Below are 21163 nucleotides of genomic sequence, written 5' to 3' on the forward strand. Positions count from 1 at the left end.
AACTGGCTGACACTGACGGTGGCGGTGCACAAATGCTGCGCAGCTAGCGCCATTCGACGGCCAACACCGCGGTTCCTGGTGTGTCCGCTGTGCCGTGCGTGTGATCATTGCTTGTACAGCCCTCTCGCAGTGTCCGGAGCAAGTATGGTGGGTCTGACACACCGGTGTCAATGTGTTCTTTTTTCCATTTCCAGGAGTGTATATATATATATATATATCTATATATACATACCAAAGTATAACAAACAGCATCCTTTACCGATCTACATATTTCTAGCGCTTCGATCATAGTGCGTAATTTGCGATCATGGTTGCCCATCTTTCCCTGTGTGGATGGGAGTCACAGAGCATTCTCGCTTTCTTAGGATAACATCAGAGGCTGAAACATCCCGTCGCACTGTCTTTGACCGACCTTTCCTGCAACACTGTCAGCGATTTAATTTGCAGCTGACCAGAAGTAGACCACTATATTCCATGCCACGTGAAGGAGCAGAGCAAGCTGAGTCCTTAAGTGCTGATCAGTGAAGACTGTTCCACACCAGTCTTACTCACAGCACCGATCCAAGTGCAACAGATCTCTCCAGGAGCGCGCATGTCAAGAAGGTTAGCACCTCTAGTCGGTGAATAGTAGATATGAGCGCGTTGTGCTCATATAACAATGGTATGAAGAAGATACGTGTGGTTTATACATCATGGAGCTCCAGACAGATAGAGTTTGAAGCGTTATACGTAAATCAAACTGTGCTATCAATTCTAAAGTACTGCTCTAGTTTCTGGGGTCAGTACCAAGAAGGTACTGGTAAGAGAGAAATGATAATAGAACACAAACATATGCACTCTGATGCAGGACATAAATGTCCAACATATGACATACATCCACTCTTAAAGTCTTTCCACCCACTACAGTGACAAACTTGAAGAAGATAAAGCTACTTCCTTCTACAGTAAAGAAAAAACATATAGCGTCTTTGTCATACATGCACAATATCGCTTTCCGGAGGTGTATGGCGCATCCTGTTCACATCCAGTTACGGTTCAGAAATGAGGTACTTTGCTTGCATCAGTCCTATAAAATGATCATCAGCAATGGAGAATGCCTCTTACAAGGAAACAGACAAATGCATAGCAGCGGTGTTTAACATGTGAAACTACACACCCTACTGCCATTCACTCTGTAAACAGGACTTCTGTCAAGCAGATGCATACACAGGGTTTGCTGTTTCTCACAAACACCTGCCACTAACTTCGAATTACCGTAGTTATGAAACTGAAGACTCGATTTTACGCCCGAGATGCGGCAGTGGAATGGAGAATGTCGCATAAATCTTCGTTCATCTAGAGTATGGTGCCAAAACCGGATGGAAATGTTTCGTCATTTCACGTGAGGCGGAAGTCCTCTGATAACTGAGAGTTTTGCCGTTAACATTCGCAGGTTGATAGTGCTCTAATTCACACACAGAACAAGCAATTGTATACCAGTCGAACGCAGGTTATATCACACAATTGATACACACGATAGAACAATGGAAAAAAGGTTAAATCCGTGATAAATGACTTGCAGCAACATCTTCCTCACTCTAGAATGCATTATCAGTCTACCATTAAAATCATACCTCGTTACGACCTAATCTCAACCAATCAGTCCATCCACTTTCTGTCATCCTTTAATGCAGTTGAAAGTCAGTTTAGAGGCAGGTGGTTCTCTTTCCCAGGAAAGCATAAAAGACAGCAGTCAACTCGCATGTATCACTATTACCTCAAAAGACATACAGTAGAATGTTGTTAAAAAAAGCACACAGCAACTTTTTGTTACGTATTTGTTAGCTGATACCGTAAGGTTGTGACTGGTGGAGAATACAGAGAATACATTGTAAATACTGTTTGTTAGGGTTTAAAACACCTAAAAAGTTCTGCACAAGGCCAAACACGTGATCCATTCTGTAGTCGTATAATGCAGCCCCACAGCTGGAAATACAATGCTCTTTACCTAAGGACACTTTATAAAAAAAAATCTATAAGATGACTGCTGGTAACTTAGGTATCACACCTGAGCTTGTCATCTGACATATATACAAATTTATAATTCTACATTTGGTGATCATCCAAGTCAAACGTTCTATTTCAGCCATCTATCTTATCGCTGTCGAAGAAAAAATGACTATTTCCGTGGTTCCCAGTGCTTCCATGTCAACTATTTCTCGTATTCTTCTTACGCTTGCACACTCATTCCCATATAGAAGATTTGTCCTGCACCAAGCAGAAAATATGTAAATATTCCCTCAATTTCCCCGCATCTCGGCGTATTTTTTCCCCAGTTTATACGTATTTTCCGTCAATTTTCGTAATTTTATCGATTTTATGTCACTTCTGTGCATACCATCACAGCATCACTTCTCGCCATGTGTTCTAAAATTGCTTGTAAATGTAGTATATTCGTCAGCACCTAGCGCAAATGCACTATTTTTCTGGTCAGACGATATAGTACAGCACAGTACTAGAACGCATCCAACCACATATTTTATAGTTGCAGTGCGTTTGCTCTGTTTCCTGTATGTCTGTGTGTCTGTGCATGTGTCGTGGATGCTTCAGGTATGAAGGCAGCGTGCCTTCAAAAATTTTCCTCTCTCTGGCAGTGCCTTCAAACAACCAGCTAAAACTCGAAAAGTAGAGTTACAGAGCTATTGATTTCGACTTTCAAATATCATCGTTTTGGCATGTAAAATCAAATATTTCAGTTGATTTCGGTTTTGGGATCTGTTTCCCACAAAAGCATTTGAAGTGCCTCAGGGATGAAGATGGAAGGCGTCTCAGATGTGCCGAGATCTTTTTAGAGTCTGTGTTTAAGTGTGGCGGTATACATCACAAAATTACAGCAAACTACTGTGGAGCGATCTTTTTGAAAGTTTATTTAGAGACATATTCAATTATACAGGATGAGCACAAAGTCTTGCCCTGATTACAACAATTTATTACAGAATAACCGTTTGGCATAATAAGTTACATTTGATGACGTTACATAGGTTAGTGTTACTGGTTTTTTTTTAAGACTCTGTCCTTGTTATAGTCCCAGAAAAAAAGACAAGGGGCGTAATGTCTGGAGACGGGAGTAATATCCGGATCGGTGGATTGAAAGGAACGGTCCAACACCCTGGCCACCCCGTTCTCCGGACATTATGCCCCTTGACTTTTTTTCCTGGGGCTATATCAAGGACAGAGTCTTCGTCACACCAGCTGCTGACGTCGACGAACTGAAGGCTAGGATACAAGCTGCTGTGGATACTGTGACAGAACACATGTTACGAAACACCTGGCGGGAACTGGAATACCGCCTCGACGTTCTCCGAGATACGAAGGGAGCATACGTTGAGGTTTACTGACGTAAGTAGTCTTAAAAAAACTAGTAACACTAACCTATGTGAAGGCATCAAATGTAAATTATTGTGTCAAACGGTTATTCTGTAATAAATTGTTATAATCTGGGCAAGACTTTGTGCTCAAACCGTATTTTGCAACTCCTGAAGGAGCTCGTACTCAAAGACAAGCACGCGAAATGTTCACAAGCGTGCCGCGATCTTTTATTTAGAGTCCGTGTTCAAGTGCGGCGGTGGTATTCCTCGGAATAAAACATATAGTTACGTCGCAAATTATTTAAATATTCTTGCGTCATCTGCAAAGCTCTCTCTTTTTCTACAGTGGTACACTTAGTTCCTGTGATATCTTCAAGCTATGTATGTGACAGTATTCCGCACGTTGCTTCAACACTAGATGTAATAACTCCTGAAACAGTTCATGTTCAACGACAAAGTGTGTCCGTGCGCCGGAGTTGGGAAGGACGAAGGCTGTATTTCCAACGCGATCAGACTTGCTCAGCATGGCTGACCCTGCGGCTGCGGCATGCCCGGTGCTGTGAGCCTGGCGTGGGCCCTCTTCTAGCAGGTGCAGAGACTCTGGGGCAGGCAGCGTGCCTCTTGCGCTTCAGAAGACTGATTGGACTTTTATCCAGTGAGCTACAGTTACAGCATACGCATTTATCAGCATGAGTTCTGAAGTGTAACTTAGCCCCATCCTGGTGCATCTTCGTTATTTGCTTAAGCGTATTTGTCTTGTTCATAAATTTGTATTATGAATGAAAGCCCGCTTCTTCAATATATCCTTCATGTGTATGTATGCTCCAACAGAAAATGCAGAGCCGGTGGAAAAAGGTATATTCTATGAGCAACTGGAACAGGAAATAGCAAAGGTGGCAAAGCGTGATGATGAGCTGGTTGTGGGGGACTTCAGCGCTCTAGTAGCACGAGAAATTGAATATAGGCAAGCAGCTGGTAAGGAGAGTCTGCATGAGGCTTCTAATGACAGTGTACCAGACTAATTGATTTTGCCATGGGCAATAACATGATTACCGAAAGCACATGGATGCAAAGGAAGGATATAAGCAAAGTTACATGGTGCTCTCCAGATGAGATCATAAAAAATCAGATTGATCAAGTATTCATAGATAGACAACATGCTTCAGATATATTAGAAGTGGATAGTTGCCGGTGCAGATGGAGATAGTGATCACTATTTGATAAGGATCAAATACAGGCAGAGGGTAGCCGATTACAGACAGACCAATAAAACTATTGTGTCAAGATTCGATGATACTAAGTTATGAAATGATGAAATTACAGTACAACAGTATAAAACTATTTTGACAAATAGACTTAATGAAGCCAAAGATCGGGCAGGAGAGGGTACTGAAGAAAGATTGGAAACGGTCAAAGGTATGATACAGGAGACAGCTGAAACTGTACTGGGTGGAAAGGAGCAATTGAGAACCCAGGTCTGGTTTGATGAAGATTGTAAGAGGAATAGAGAAGAAAGGAGTGAGGCAAAAAAAAAAGAATGCTGCTGGGGAGAAAAATAAGTACTGTAAAAGAATACCAGGAGAAGAGAAAGGAAGCAGATAAGGAAAGTAGGACGAAAAAGAGAGAATTTGAAAAACGATGGATTGATGAATTGGAAGAGAGAAAGATTCCTCAGAAAACAAGGAAATTCTATATGCAGGTGAAAGATATCAAGAAAGGATTCCAACTCAGAGCAGTTTTCTGCAAAAATAGGGAGGGAAATCTGACTGGAGGAAAAAATCAGATTTTAGACAGATGGGTGGAGTATTTCAGTGAACTATTGAACAAGAATCGGGAAACGAAGGTGAAGTAGATGCTGATATGACAGAAGAGGTGGAGCAGGAAGTAAACAGAGAAGAAGAGAACCAAGAAACTGTTGAGGAACCTACGCTGGAAGACGTTAACGCTAATATCAAGACTCTTAAAAACAATAAAGCTCTAGGAGAAGACAATATTACAGTAGAAATGATAAAATATGGTGGAGAAAAACTAAGAAGGGTTTTGCATGAGATTATAGCGGAAATATGGCAGAAAGAAAATATGTGGGAACAATGGAATATAGGTATACTCTGTCCTATATGTAATTAACATGACAAAGCTGACCAGTGTCGTTCAAAACTGACTCACTAAAGATGAGATTTTTACATTCAGACAGATCCTTGCAGCTGCTCATTGATTTAAAACGAGTTTATGATAGTATGCCAATGGCCTTGCTGCAGTGGTAACACCGGTTCCCGTCAGATCACTGAAGTCAAGCGCTGTCGGGCTAGGCTAGCACTTGGATGGGTGACCATCCGGACTGCCGAGCGCTGTTGGCAAGAGGGGTCCACTCAGCCGTTGTCAGGCAAACTCAGTAGCTACTTGACTGTCAAGTAGCGGAACTGGTCTCGTAAACTGGCATACGGCCGGGAGAGCGGTGTGCTGACCTCGTGCCCCTCCATATCTGCATCCAGTGATGCCGCTGGGCTAAGGATGACACGGCAGCCGGTCGATATCGTTGGGCCCTAATGGCCTGTTCAGGCAGAGTTATGGTAGTATCAAAAGGTAATGCAAGATGCAGGGTACCAACAAACTAATAAGACTGGTTCAAATGACTCTGAGAAAAACAGTATGTAAAAAAAAGGTTGAGGGCACTTCATCAAAGGCATTTGAAGATAACCAAGGATTGCGACAGGGTCATTGTCTCTCCACTATTCTGTTTAATGTCACCTTGGAGAGGGTGATGCCTGGGGGAACACCGTTTAATAGAGTGATGCAGGTTCTTACATATGCAGATGATATTGATTTTATGAGCCAGGAGGAAACAGGACCTGGAAGAAAGATTGAAAAATTAGAAAGATATGGAGTGGAGATGGGGCTGTCAATTAATCACTCAAAGACAATTATATATTAACATCTAGGAAAAGGTACAGTGAAGGAGAAAGAAGCACAACTTTTGATCGGAAAGGATATCAACATTGTGAGAGCTTTAAATATCTTGGGTCACTGGTAACTGAGAATAATAATATGAGAGAAGAAATACATACAAGGATTACACTTGGTAACATGACCTACTTTGCATTGATTAAAGTATTTGAAGCAGGAAGCCTTAGTAGGGATCTGAAGCTGAGACAGTGTCATACAGTAGTGAGACCTGTGGTGATGTATGGTTCAAAGACTTGGACAATGATGCAAAGTGATGAGGAATTGTTGCAGAGATTGGAAAGAAAGATACTTACAAAAATCTTTGGGCCAGTGAATGATAGGGGGTTTTGGTGAATCAGAAATAATAAGATCAGAAAGTTGTACAACAAACCAACTATCATAACAGAAATTAAGAGCAATAGACTACGTTGGTTGGGACATGTAGAAAGAATGATGGAGGGCAGCACAATCAAGTGAATTTTTAAAGAAAAATCAGGTGGACGCTGCATAAGGGGCAGACCAAGGACCAGATGGCTAGACAATGTGGGGGAGGACTTGAGAAGAACAGAATTTAGAAGACTGAGAAGGCAAGGCAGCCAGTAGAGAAGAGTGGGCAGAGATTGTCCAGGAGGCCAAGACTCTATATGGACTGTAACACCAAGGAGTAAGTAAGTAATCATCTTGTTCATACATTCACAAAATATCATTACTTTCCAAGCATTGTGCTATAGACAGTAATTTTCCCACAAATTACTAGATGGGCGAGGGGAGTGGAGAAGAGGGAATGGGGAGTGGGAGGGAAGGGCAGGTGAAATTAGGTTAGTGGAGATAGCCCAGTTGATCTATTTTCCCACCAAAATTTGAATCTGTCACTGCAACATTGCCATATCTATAGCCGCCATATTGGATCCGACATCTTGAATAAATCTGGCAATGATGCAGAGTGGGTTGATGCCCCCTTTGTCCCACTACTCATGGACATGCTACTATATATCATTCTCACTTACTTTTTATTACAATGTACACTCCTGGAAACTGAAATAAGAACACCGTGAATTCATTGTCCCAGGAAGGGGAAACTTTATTGACACATTCCTGGGGTCAGATACATCACATGATCACACTGACAGAACCACAGGCACATAGACACAGGCAACAGAGCATGCACAATGTCGGCACTAGTACAGTGTATATCCACCTTTCGCAGCAATGCAGGCTGCTATTCTCCCATGGAGACGATCGTAGAGATGCTGGATGTAGTCCTGTGGAATGGCTTGCCATGCCATTTCCACCTGGCGCCTCAGTTGGACCAGTGTTCGTGCTGGACGTGCAGACCGCGTGAGACGACGCTTCATCCAGTCCCAAACATGCTCAATGGGGGACAGATCCGGAGATCTTGCTGGCCAGGGTAGTTGACTTACACCTTCTAGAACACGTTGGGTGGCACGGGATACATGCGGACGTGCATTGTCCTGTTGGAACAGCAAGTTCCCTTGCCGGTCTAGGAATGGTAGAACGATGGGTTCGATGACGGTTTGGATGTACCGTGCACTATTCAGTGTCCCCTCGACGATCACCAGTGGTGTACGGCCAGTGTAGGAGATCGCTCCCCACACCATGATGCTGGGTGTTGGCCCTGTGTGCCTCGGTCGTATGCAGTCCTGATTGTGGCGCTCACCTGCACGGCGCCAAACACGCATACGACCATCATTGGCACCAAGGCAGAAGCGACTCTCATCGCTGAAGACGACACGTCTCTATTCGTCCCTCCATTCACGCCTGTCGCGACACCACTGGAGGCGGGCTGCACGATGTTGGGTCGTGAGCGGAAGACGGCCTAACGGTGTGCGGGACCGTAGCCCAGCTTCATGGGGACGGTTGCGAATGGTCCTCGCCGATACCCCAGGAGCAACAGTGTCCCTAATTTGCTGGGAAGTGGCGGTGCGGTCCCCTACGGCACTGCGTAGGATCCTACGGTCTTGGCGTGCATCCGTGCGTCGCTGCGGTCCGGTCCCAGGTCGACGGGCACGTGCACCTTCCGCCGACCACTGGCGACAACATCGATGTACTGTGGAGACCTCACGCCCCACGTGTTGAGCAATTCGGCGGTACGTCCACCCGGCCTCCCGCATGCCCACTATACGCCCTCGCTCAAAGTCCGTCAACTGCACATACGGTTCACGTCCACGCTGTCGCGGCATGCTACCAGTGTTAAAGACTGCGATGGAGCTCCGTATGCCACGGCAAACTGGCTGACACTGACGGCGGCGGTGCACAAATGCTGCGCAGCTAGCGCCATTCGACGGCCAACACCGCGGTTCCTGGTGTGTCCGCTGTGCCGTGCGTGTGATCATTGCTTGTACAGCCCTCTCGCAGTGTCCGGAGCAAGTATGGTGGGTCTGACACACCGGTGTCAATGTGTTCTTTTTTCCATTTCCAGGAGTGTATATCTCACACACAGTATATTTCCCACACTCAAGAATAAAATGTACACAGAGATATGACAATTTATTGCTGTTAGAATTGCAGGTACTCATGATATAATTAACTAGATCAATTCTACAACAGTGCCAATATCCTCTGCCATATGAGTCTCACATAATTACAGTGTCTTGTGACACGTACCTAATGGCAATTAGCCCTTTGACAGATATATCACCAACAATAAGGCAGCTTTGTAGCGACCTGATGTCACTACACAACTTAATACCCTGCATCATTTCTACTTCAATCGTTCAGCTCACTTTAAACAACATATATAATCCGTTATCTTAGAAATGAAGGAATAGTGGTTTAGTACTATTCTGAGAATGGAGACGAAGAAAAAAAGTGTTGAGATACACCACAATTACGAACATGTCTTCTTAGTCCATATTCTAAATATTCAATATTCTCCATCCTTTAAAATCGCCTACCTGGTGTAGAGATAATATCCCTCCAGAAACAACGTAATGGCTTCATTCGCTTTCGCTATTCAAATACGTCTATGAATATATCACAACTTAAGTTTACTGGCAAGGAAAGCGTTTCTGAAGAAGAGAAATTTGTTAATATCTAGTATAGATTTAAGTGTCAGGAAGTCGTTTCTAAAAAAATTTGTATGGAGTGTAGCCATGTATGGAAGTGAAACATGGACGATAAATAGTTTGGCCAAGAAGAGAATAGAAGCTTTTGAAATGTGGTGCTACAGAAGAATGCTGAAGATTAGATGGGTAGACCACATAACTAATGAGGAGGTATTGAATAGAATTGGGGAGAAGAGGAGTTTGTGGCACAACTTGACAAGAAGAAGGGACCGGTTGGTAGGACATGTTTTGAGGCATCAAGGGATCATAAATTTAGCATTGGAGGGCAGTGTGGAGGGTAAAAATCGTAGAGGGAGACCAAGAGATGAATACACTAAGCAGATTCAGAAGGATGTAGGTTGCAGTAAGCACTGGGAGATGAAGAAGCTTGCACAAGATACAGTAGCATGGAGAGCTACATCAAACCAGTCTCAGGACTGAAGACCACAATAACAACATTTACAGTGATACTAAAAATTCTAAAATCTTCATGAAGCACGAAATATTAAATAACGTTCCACAGTTTTCAGTTACTTTACACCATTGCAATTCAGTTTAGCATAAAAGTTGTACTCTTATGGAGCTGTGGCTACTTACAGTAATATTGTGGCAAACCTGGCAGTCACCATCCCAGGGATGGTGAGCAGTGAACTGAGGTGAGAAATGCCTCCAGCTCATCACTGGAGTAAGAGTGTGCCAGCAGTGCAGAGGACCACTTTTCCAGTCCACCTCCTGTCTACGAAACAATAAAACAATATTCAGATTCAATACAATAATTTATCCATAAACTAACTTCAATTACGTTTGTACAACAGTAAAATTATTTTCATGTCTAGAAATATTCTCCTGTAATACTATTTCCAATGTGCATGCACATGGAATAGCAGAACATTATTCAGGCGACAACAAAGATATTGATGATTGAATTTTAAAGGCTGTACTCACACGTTCAAGCTGATTACCTGCATATGTACGAAGATAGTGGATTTGGAACTAGCATCCCAGCAACTGTCATATTTGCATACAGACCACTGTAATGTGAATCAATAAAACTCATATCTTACCAAACATGGTTACTGCAGAAAATTAAAAAAAACACATTAACTGAATCAAGAATAGTTAGAAATACTATAAGTAAACGCTGAGAACGTTTATAGAGAGGTAATAGACATAAAGAAAAATAAAGGGATAGGATGTGGGCATGTAATTTATGTATCTACATACATACATTCATGTTCACTCATATTTCTTTACACGACTTTAGCCACTTGACGATACAACTACTCACATAACACCACCCTATATATGTTGGTAACTCATACCGAGTGCAGCTATTTTAAGACACTATCGGTCTTCGTGAGTGTTCACATCCATCTAAATCAACATAGAATTAAATGAAAATTCTTACCTCTCATTAAATTGTTAACGATGTTTTGCACTTCGCTTCATGAGGCGTACATTCAGAACATCAACGTCTTCGTTTTAGGTGCCACAATCACCTGTAAAAGCAGAGCAACAACCGTCCCAAGTTACTAGTGCCAAATGAAAAAAAATAAATAAAGGCAGTGAATCGCTGTATGTCTCTGGAAAACGTGTCATATCGTTGGATATTAAGCAAAAAACATGCCATCTGTTAAATGCCGAGCTATTGCTAGACAACTACTCGAAATACGTTGTCATGTCATTCGTTACAGTATCAAATGTCGTACTCGCATAACTCAATGTACAGACGCACATATTCTGAGTTGCAATGGAAATGAGGCTTACCTTAGCGTACTTCTTCCAGTGGAGGCTGGCCATCATGAACCAACTGACAAATATCGTTTCCTCGGAAATGAACTTACCGACCGTCAACTGTCTTCCATTGTTGCGTGCACCACGGCGGAATCTGCGTGTATTGCGCATCTGATTCAGCAAGAACACGTCAATCGGGTAATGATTTGGCTTCTGCTGGAATAACGACCTGATGTGGAACGTTAACACGAGGTACAGTTGGCTAACAAAACTAAACCAGGGTATTTCACTGAATTGCTGGTTTGATTAGCGTTTATGTAACTAGACCCCTTCGCATGTTCGGCAGTCACAGTATAATTATGAACAGGTGTGTGTAATTTGCAGTAATACAGACGATGAAACATCCAGAACACGCTCTTATTTTTATTAGGTTGCACGTTGTAATTATTTTTAACCTGTGTGTCTCGTTAGTATTGTATTGCCGTAGACTCACCAACACCTTTATATAAACATTTCAGATCCACATGAAAAGAAAAACTTGAATAAAATAATTCAGATCTGGTTTTGGTGGAAAGTGGGGAGGATGCTAACGCCTGTTAACCTTTATCATAGAGAAGTACGATGGTCAGTCCTTAATTACTCGTTACTTTCCTTGCCGTCTGGACAGTTTATGTCGCAGGAACTCTGCAATTTCTCCTAAAATTAGTCTTTTGTCGACAAGAACGTTTTCAACCCACGTGTGCATTGAGACAGGTCGTTAACAAGGAAAGAAATCCCGATCAATTAAACATGAATACGTATCACTGTAGGTTCCGACCACATTTTTAACAACTTATTCACTATTCGCAAGAACTGGTTTGAAATGATGACTCTAAGAATATACTAGAATCCCATACGTGTCCCTTCCATGGGGATCATAAATTAGATTAATCACAGCGCCCACACAGCAACTGAAACATTATTCTTGCGAAGCACATGCGAATATAACAGGGAAGATCCCTAAAACTGGAGCAGTGCGATGCACCCTAAGCCGCACACTTAAGTCATTTGCAGGTTTTACGTATGTGTAGAGTCATGATTTTATTATCACGTTATCCATTTTGCTTCGAAGCTCTGAAAACATTAAACGTAGTTTGCAGCTGATTAAAAATTTAGAGAGAAGAGAAACTGCAGCAAGGATTAATGACTTAGGGAAGAGCAGAATGCTGGAATCTAAATTCAGCTGCGGTCATTTTCAGATTTCATTGTCTGACCAAGATTTCGGCAACCATTAAATTCAGACAAAACTTTAAATTCATCTTCTTCTCCCTAGAGAATTTGCAGTGCTATAAAGGCAACTGTACTGCAACGGTTAGGGTCAAGGCAGAAGGGGAAACTTCAATGGTGGAATGACGTGTCTGTTCCCGCAGTCCGAACGGGAAATCCTTGACAACTGCTGCTTCCAGGAGTCGGTAGCCTACTCTTATATTTTGAGGTCGGAAGCACAACATTGTGCGGACGTTCAGACGTCTTAAAACTTCAAAGAGCAGCCGGCCCAGTCTGTTTGTTAGCTTCTCTTCGGACCTATGGCTGCAGCAAAACGAGTCTGACGTGCACACGATATATCCTCAGCACTTATCACCTTGAGTCTAACGTTTGCTTCCCCTTACGGATGCCGATCGCGTGTAAGCGCCACTGTTTGCAGTCGGCGAGCACGACCATGTCGCGCTCTTGCAGTGAGAAAACACACTCCTCCATGTCATAAGCCGTCATCCCAACCGTCGCCCATCTGTCATCTCCGACTCTACCTCATGGGTTCATCTCTCTCTGTAATAAGTTAGGATTCTCACATGAATTGAACTCTGTCCTGCACTTCAAACTAAAGACATTACTATGTATGTTGGCCCCTGCTACACTGATTATTATCGCTGTATGCCAGTAGTTTATGTTGTCAATGAAGATTGTTCTCGGCTACATGTTTCTACATACTACAGAACGTATCTTATTGTTTAATACTGATCTCTTTTAATTAGAGTTGTATCCGTGTGCCATTCCCTCAGTCTCATGATTAACTGGGATCACAGCGAGGGGGAGGATTTAAACACAGGCAGTAACAAGGACCATTAGTGCGATTTATATAGAGTGAAAAGAAGGTCCGAAAACGTCTCATGTGATTTATCAAAAGGATGAAATATAAAGTATATATTTTTTTTTAATTTGTGGTTTTCATGTCCATGTAACCTGGATTTTCGATTTATGGATTGGTAACAACAAGTATGGTATTTTTATTGTGTTAAGCAAACATTTTTGGATAATTTGTATTTATTACAAAGGCATTAAATTCCATACTGGTGAAATTTTAATTTGATATTGTTTAAAGCGCTACGGTTCTTAATTTTATATTGCTGAACACTAAAAGGGTTTGAAATCTGTTTCTTAATTTAATGCAACAAAAGAAAAATGTGAAAATTTATAATGCAGTAGAAAGAAAACAAAAGCGGTTACTCAAGAATTTGAAGTTACAAGAGACAGTACTTCAAGGCAAACTGATAATACGAGGCCTGGAACTTTAATAGTGGCAACTATTTATTTACAGCTCGTACAAAATAGATACCCGTCTCAAAGTTTTACTGACCTTCAAAGTAGTCACCAGCATTGTGTATAACCCGTTGCCAGCGATGTGGAAGTCGTAGGATACTCTTGGCAGTGCCAGTTGTGTTACCAGTTGGAGCGGTGCGGTCTATTACCCGACGAATTTGCAGCAGTTCTGAAGCGAAGCCGTGAACTGTTTCCTTCAGTTTAGAAATCGAGTTGAACTCACGGCGGTTTAAGTCAGGGGAGTGCTAGTAGATGGTATAGCACTTAGCAACCACATCAGTCAAACAAATCAGTAACAGCTTGCACTGTACGTGCTTGTGCATTGTCCTGCAAAATGGTGGTCAGGTCCTGCAGAAAGTGTCATCACTTCTGTCTCTAAGCTGTTCATTTTTGGAACACAACCTACGACCAGCTTAGAGACAGAAGTGATCCGAGCGGTCTAAGGCGCTGCAGTCATGGACTGTGCGGCTGGTCCTGGTGGAGGTTCGAGTCCTCCCTCGGGCATGGGTGTGTGTGTTTGTCCTTCGGATATTTTAGGTTAAGTCGTGTGTAAGCTTAAGGACTGATGACCTTAGCAGTTAAGTCCCATAAGATTTCACACACATTTGAAAATTTTTGAACAGAAGTGATGACACTTTCTGCAGGACCTGACCATCATTTTTCAGGACAGTGCTCAAGCACGTACAGTTCAAGCTGTTACAGATTTTTTTGAATGATGGGGCTGTTAAGTGCTATACCACCTACTGCACTCCCCTGGATTAAGCCCTCGTGAGTTCAACTCGATTTCTAAACTGAAGGAAACACCACACGGCATTCGTTTCAGAACTGCAACAAATTTGTCGGGCATTAGACCGCGCCGCTCGAACTGTCAACACAACTGGCACTGCCAAGAGTATCCTACGACTTCCACATCGCTGGCAACGGGTTATACACAATGCTGGTGACTACTCTGAAGGTCAGTAAAACTTTTAAAAACGTATCTATCTTGTACGAGCTGTAAATAAATAGTTACCACTATTAAAGTTCCAACCCTCGTATTACGCGGGAGGAGAAGAAAATCAATATTCTACACACAACATACAAGTGGGAGAGTAATCAAATGAAAAAAATCGAATCTGTCCGGTTTCCATGGACGAGGTATCCCGACGTTATAGTATTTCCCTGAACTGTCATTAGAGGACCAAGTACAAGAGAACAAATTTTCGCATACTACTTCTTCATTTTTAATGTGAGGGGGAAGTAACTCGGTTCAAAAATAGCTCTAAGCACTATGGGACTAAACATCTGAGGTCATCAGTCCCCTAGACTTACAACTACATAAACCTAACTAACCTAAGAACATCATACACATCCATGTCCGAGGCAGGATTCGAACCTGCGATCGTAGCAGCAGCGCAGTTCCGGACTGAAGCGCCTAGAACCGTTCGGTCACAGCGGCCGGCTAAGTAACTCGGTTCTTCATTCGGAGAAAGTTACTGTATCGCGTAAGCAACATGTATATCTTCCGTTTTGTTCGGAATTTGGTTTTGGTGGATATGATCCTCGTTTACATAATGTAGTAGTATTCGAGGAATTTGATTGGCTTCGGTGGCGTCCATATGCGTCTATTTTGAAACGTATTGTAGAAGGACGACCTGTTACGGTGAATGTAAAGAATAAACCGGGAATGGTTATAAAGCATACCGGACTTGTCATATTTGTGTCTAATGACTTTAATATTGGCGATGAGGCTTTGATATCACGCCTTAAAGTTATACATGCCGACTGCCATATAATTCATTGTTTAAATGTTAAGGAGGAAATGGCGTCGGACACGTCGGACGTGGAGGTCGAGCAGGAAGTTACACTCCTGGAAATTGAAATAAGAACACCGTGAATTCATTGTCCCAGGAAGGGGAAACTTTATTGACACATTCCTGGGGTCAGATACATCACATGATCACACTGACAGAACCACAGGCACATAGACACAGGCAACAGAGCATGCACAATGTCGGCACTAGTACAGTGTATATCCACCTTTCGCAGCAATGCAGGCTGCTATTCTCCCATGGAGACGATCGTAGAGATGCTGGATGTAGTCCTGTGGAACGGCTTGCCATGCCATTTCCACCTGGCGCCTCAGTTGGACCAGTGTTCGTGCTGGACGTGCAGACCACGTGAGACGACGCTTCATCCAGTCCCAAACATGCTCAATGGGGGACAGATCCGGAGATCTTGCTGGCCAGGGTAGTTGACTTACACCTTCTAGAGCACGTTGGGTGGCACGGGATATATGCGGACGTGCATTGTCCTGTTGGAACAGCAAGTTCCCTTGCCGGTCTAGGAATGGTAGAACGATGGGTTCGATGACGGTTTGAATGTACCGTGCACTATTCAGTGTCCCCTCGACGATCACCAGTGGTGTACGGCCAGTGTAGGAGATCGCTCCCCACACCATGATGCCGGGTGTTGATCCTGTGTGCCTCGGTCGTATGCAGTCCTGATTGTGGCGCTCACCTGCACGGCGCCAAACACGCATACGACCATCATTGGCACCAAGGCAGAAGCGACTCTCATCGTTGAAGACGACACGTCTCCATTCGTCCCTCCATTCACGCCTGTCGCGACACCACTGGAGGCGGGCTGCACGATGTTGGGGCGTGAGCGGAAGACGGCCTAACGGTGTGCGGGACCGTAGCCCAGCTTCATGGAGACGGTTGCGAATGGTCCTCGCCGATACCTCAGGAGCAACAGTGTCCCTAATTTGCTGGGAAGTGGCGGTGTGGTCCCCTACGGCACTGCGTAGGATCCTACGGTCTTGGCGTGCATCCGTGTGTCGCTGCGGTCCGGTCCCTGGTCGACGGGCACGTGCACCTTCCGCCAACCACTGGCGACAACATCGATGTACTGTGGAGACCTCACGCCCCACGTGTTGAGCAATTCGGCGGTACGTCCACCCGGCCTCCCGCATGCCCACTATACGCCCTCGCTCAAAGTCCGTCAACTGCACATACGGTTCACGTCCACGCTGTCGCGGCATGCTACCAGTGTTAAAGACTGCGATGGAGCTCCGTATGCCACGGCAAACTGGCTGACACTGACGGCAGCGGTGCACAAATGCTGCGCAGCTAGCGCCATTCGACGGCCAACACGGCGGTTCCTGGTGTGTCTGCTGTGCCGTGCGTGTGATCATTGCTTGTACAGCCCTCTCGCAGTGTCCGGAGCAAGTATGGTGGGTCTGACACACCGGTGTCAATGTGTTGTTTTTTCCATTTCCAGGAGTGTATATCCATTTCGTCGGAGGAAGATGATGACCCGGTTTCGCCGTGCACAACCGAGGCGTTGGATACGCCGTCGGACCATTCAGACTAGGCCATATTTCGGTCGAATGTGCAAGTGGCATACAGATTATACCCAGTCAGATGGTGTTCGTTTTGAAACGGAAAAATGGGAGCTACTGAGAAATACGACTAAAATGCACATAATTTTAGTACTTTGAAACACTATGACATTACTGATGAATTTAAGTTCTTTGCAAATAAATATGACTCTGTAATTATTAACAAGATTGTAACGTATGTCTATAGAATTAATGTTAGGGTAGAGCGATTAACACTAGATGACAGAGCAAACAAAAAAATATTTGAAGATCCGGGTGCATTGGAGAAAGTTCGTTTGGCATGTAGTAATAAGTTAGGTCCATTTAGTTTAAGGCCTGATAAATCAGCCGGTGTTCCTTGGAGGAAATATAGTAGACGTAATCGTTTTAAATTTATTACGTATTGCAAACCAGAGACAAGTGCTGATATCAGTAAAGCAAAAGGATGGCCTGATTTAGAAAATCTTTGTAAATGTAAGAACAAACTTTTCCAAGGTGTCAATCCGTTTTATATCGGGTTGGAAATAGCTGGTGATGAACCTGCAAAGAATGATGTTGTACAGAGTGAGGTTAAATATGTTACATTTGTAGTTCGCAACAGAGTGTATATGACTTTCTGTAAAAGGAAAGGTACAGTTACGTTCTAAATAAAGTTTATTATTTACAGCTAATGTCTGCGTTGGAATTTTTTTATGGCAACTGGGACCATATCAGGAACTATCCAGACGATCTTCGCCTCGCCTTCCTTGTTCCTACTACGCAGCAACGAATCGACGAATTGGCATTAACATTTTATGGAAATAAAATTAATTATTCTGCTGCTGTTATTGTGTTGGAGGAGCTTTGGTTTTATAAACCTAATTTGGAAGAATTGATAGAGCAATTTAGAGAAGCATACAGAGAATTTGTATTTATGCCAAATGGTGTAAGATGTGCCCATCGTTACTACGATTTTAGGCAGGGTAGATACAGACCTCTGTGGTACAATTATTAGAGCCTCAATAGTAATCACACAGTCCTTCTCAGACACACAGCCGTAGGCCATCCTAGAAAATGGCCTCACGTCCAGTGAGTTCTCCAAGTCAGGGTAGCAAAAAATATAGGCTTGTCGCAAGTTGGACAAAGAAAGAGAAAGGTGGCATTGCAAATATCAGTATGATTATTGTTTACATTTTAGATGGCAGTCATTGGCTAGGCTCTATTACGTTTTGGACATTTCAGGATGGCGAACAACCTGCGTACCGCATTGGGATACACAAGAAGAGACTATGAAAATGCTACCAGTAGTGTACAACAGACCCAATCTACAGAAAGTCATATACACTCTGTTGCGAACTACAAATGTAACATATTTAACCTCACTCTGTACAACATCATTCTTTGCAGGTTCATCACCAGCTATTTCCAACCCGATATAAAACGGATTGACACCTTGGAAAAGTTTGTCCTTTAGAATACTTTCATGGACGTATTTCTTTCTCAGTTTTAACCAGTCCCTGGGCCAACGTCCTGTTTTCTTTTTCTTCTTTACACACAGTCTAAAGGTCAATACAAGAAACGCTTTGTGTGCATTGACAACCATTTACACTAGCGTCAAAATTCTTCGCGACACAAACAGCATCTGTTTCAAAATTGAGGGTAAACTGGAGAACTTTGTTGGTGCACATACAGGCTTGTTTGACAAACTCTAGGATAGGAAAGAGCGAGCCGGTCGGAGTGGCCGAGCGGTTCTAGGCACTACAGTCTGGAGCCGCGCGACCGCTGCGGTCGCAGGTTCGAATCCTGCCTCGGGCATGGATGTGTGTGTTGTCCTTAGGTTAGTTAGGTTTACGTAGTTCTAAGTCCTAGGGGACTGATGACCTCAGCAGTTAGGTCCCATAGAGCTCAGAGCCATTTGAACCATTTTTTTGAAAAGAGCGAATCTAGCAGACACGTTTGATCGTTTACAGGGCCCTTTAAACGAGCCCTGACTACAGCAAACAACATGTCAAAAGTCTTATTGAGCCAATGAACAGTTTATAAAGTCGTTAAGCGACAGAGCAACTTACAACCTGCAGCGATCACTGCTACTCGAAGAAATTTTGAAAAGAAAATTTTAAGGAACGAACACTATAGTCAAACAATTAAAGATTTACCGTAATTAATTACAGACAGCAATGCAATACATGTGTAGATTGTACGGAGGGGCTGTGAAGGACGAGAGGAGGCAGGATATGAAGTACAAAGTCTACATGATAATGGTCGGCAGTCGACCGTCACGGGTGGTTTGATAAGTCTGGTAAATTTACATGAAAGAATGGAACATTTTCGTTGGGTCTTGATGGTTGGTGAGCTCCTTTACTCCAAGGATCGTATAAATAACTTCAGCAATGTATGTTTTACTGTTCATTGTTGACAATTGTCTGAATTGGTCACCATGACGGCTGCAACTGAAAATGGAGAAAACCATGTTTTCTGCTGTTATTAAACATTTTCATTTGAAGGGTTGGACTGCTGCACATACCAAAACGGAATTGGGTGAAGTTCATGTGGGCTCTGCACCATCGTTGAAGTCCATTTACTTTTGTATTAATGAATGTAAACGTTGTTGGTCAAGCACCAAAGACGAAGCTCGCTCCAGCCATCCAGTTGAGGTCACAACAAAGGAAACCATTGACAAAATCCATGGCATGGTAATGCAAGACTGCCGAATACAAATTCTTGAGATTTCTGAGACTGTAGGGGAGAGTGGGGCACATTGAACAATAAAAAATATTTCTCCGTGTTACTCATCCAATAATTTTATTACAGAGTTGTGATTTACAGATGTTACAGTTTAATCATTCAAGTGTCAAATGGCTATATATGATTACATTGTCATTAATTGTTTTTTAGCTGCACGCCTTTGAAGAAAATTTGGTAAATGGTTCATTGTGCCCCACATGTGGGGTACAGTGAACCACTTTAAACACGTTCACTGAAAAAACCTATTTAGCATACAAAGTAAGTGTAAATGTACTTTAAACATAATGTTTACATATATTCCACATGTGAATCATATAATTAAATCTGTAGGCACACAAGCATGTAACTTATTTTGGAATTACCAAACATCAATGGACTCGAAGCTGATTCCAAATTTGAAATATGATTTTTGTCACACCATCATTAGCAGGTCGTGGGAGCACTTAAAGTATGTTACTAGCCGGAACAAAAGCTTCATCCTATACCTAAGGAAAATAAAACTTCCCTTCCAGTTTTTCCCTTTTTCTCAAAAATGATACCTGATAGTCTCCTGCATCATCCTTCAGTTTCAAAATCTTCCCCACATAGTAAACCGGTGTTTTGGTCAAAACGAAATCATCTGTTTCTGGTAATGTGTGAAGTCTTCAAAGTTGTACTCAGATTCACCAGACACATCCACGTTGGCATCGGTCTCTTCATAATGCACCTCACTAATGTCGTCATCTGATTCCTGCTCATAAAGCTTCTGGTTGACCTTTTCATTGGGATGTTTCGTGGTTTGCAACAAATCTTTCTCCAGTATATCAGTTCCAATTAAACTTCATCATTCGTAAGAGGACAAAGCCAATGAACCATGGCTCATTGTGCCCCGGGAGAACTTGGTTCAATGTGCCCCAACAGTACATGTTTCAAACAAAGCTCATGTGAGGTTATGTATTAACATTGTTAATATTTGAAGATCCATATAATTAAAATACAGTATTGATATTGTTATAACGACTTACTTTCTCTAAAATTTGGTAACAAAGGATTGAACAAAATTCAGTCTATCTATGTCTCCAAAAATTACTTCACTATCGCAAAACTAACATATCGCCAATATAACACTAATGGCAGGAACTATATCCTGCAGGAAACAAATGGCAGTCGGTAGTACAGTACTGACAACACATGCACAGAGGAAAAAATAATTTACCACTTTATACTGAAATTATGCTACCTGATATATTGTGCCCCGTGGTTCAGAGTGCCCCACTCTCCCCTAAGTATCTCAATTAAAGGACTGCATAAGATCCTGCATGGAGAATTGGCTAGGAAAAATCTGTGTGCAAGGTGGGTGCCATGATCTCTAACAGTTAACCAAAAGGGCATGCATCGCAATATTTCATCACAACGTGTGGCGATGTTTAATC

At 42.8% G+C, this 21163-nt stretch overlaps 1 pseudogene; it reads left to right on the forward strand.

The window, feature by feature from the left end:
- The first annotated feature begins 5586 nt into the window (after positions 1–5586).
- LOC124712599 lies at positions 5587–5704 on the forward strand (annotated as a pseudogene).
- Positions 5705–21163: the final 15459 nt, after the last annotated feature.

The sequence above is a fragment of the Schistocerca piceifrons genome, chromosome 8 (genome assembly GCF_021461385.2).
Source record: "Schistocerca piceifrons isolate TAMUIC-IGC-003096 chromosome 8, iqSchPice1.1, whole genome shotgun sequence".
NCBI lineage: Eukaryota > Metazoa > Arthropoda > Insecta > Orthoptera > Acrididae > Schistocerca > Schistocerca piceifrons.